This window comes from Panthera onca, chromosome A1, assembly GCF_046562875.1.
Source record: "Panthera onca isolate mPanOnc1 chromosome A1, mPanOnc1 haplotype 2, whole genome shotgun sequence".
Taxonomy (NCBI): domain Eukaryota; kingdom Metazoa; phylum Chordata; class Mammalia; order Carnivora; family Felidae; genus Panthera; species Panthera onca.
The window spans coordinates 111,630,764-111,631,549 of record NC_138339.1 but is presented as its reverse complement, the minus strand read 5'-3'; the positions used below and the strand labels follow the sequence as shown (position 1 = coordinate 111,631,549).

The 786-nt window shown below is 31.8% G+C and overlaps 1 protein-coding gene across 3 annotated transcripts in view; it reads right to left on the bottom strand.

Moving 5' to 3' along the window:
• PDE4D (phosphodiesterase 4D) overlaps positions 1–347 on the bottom strand; it is a 720,383-nt gene extending 720,036 nt beyond the window's left edge. Inside the window, exon 1 of one of the 3 annotated variants that reach the window (XM_060637805.3) lies at positions 1–347. This exon is cut by the window's left edge and continues 957 nt beyond it. The gene's annotated coding sequence lies outside the window, so the exon portion shown is untranslated. The other 2 variants (XM_078449652.2, XM_078449637.2) reach the window with 2 other exon arrangements.
• Positions 348–786: the final 439 nt, after the last annotated feature.

Sequence of the window (786 nt, the reverse complement as noted above, 5' to 3'; positions counted from 1 at the left end):
CTCTCTTTCTCCAATTAGAAACTAAAACAAAAGGTTTCAAAATACCACATATGGAACACATTTCAGCTTGCTGTTGTGTTGTACAACCTTGCTAATTGTGGCCCTTTCAAAGCATGGAACAACAGTATTTACATCCAAGAATGGCATTTGTTGTCTCTTTGGATTTAAACTGATGACCTTCCAGAGGGACACATTGTTTTCATAAGAGTAGCTAAAACTGATTTTCAAGTTTCCATCATTACTTATGGTATACAAAAATGTATGTAGTCAACTATATAGGAATAAAATAAATCTAGCTTTACCTAGTTATTTCCTTAATTTTCTTTCAGTCTGAGATTTTCTTTTGTGATCAACATAGCTTCAACAAACTTACTCAAAGGAGGTTTAAAATTAAAAAAGAAGAAGAAATTATTTCTTGCCTATTTAATTTGTTACTGGAAAAAAATAAAAGTGTCACCACAATTCAAGCAAGTAACCAAGTAATAAAGCCTGTTAAATCCCATTATATGGACATTGGAAGTGCAAATATTAAACTGGATTGGCAGGGAACCCAAACTTCTGCATAGAGATGTGCCAGTAGTCTAGCAATGCTACAGACAGTTCAGGATTCAAAGCAAATCACTTTTCTCAGGACCTAAGAATATTTTTCCTTATTTTAAAAACACAATGATTTAAGAGCAAGTTAGGAAATACATCCAGATAAAATGGAGAATGGAGAACTTACTTAATTGTTTTTGTTTGGTTTTTGATTTTTGGTTTCTATGATTACTAATAGGTCAATTTTTA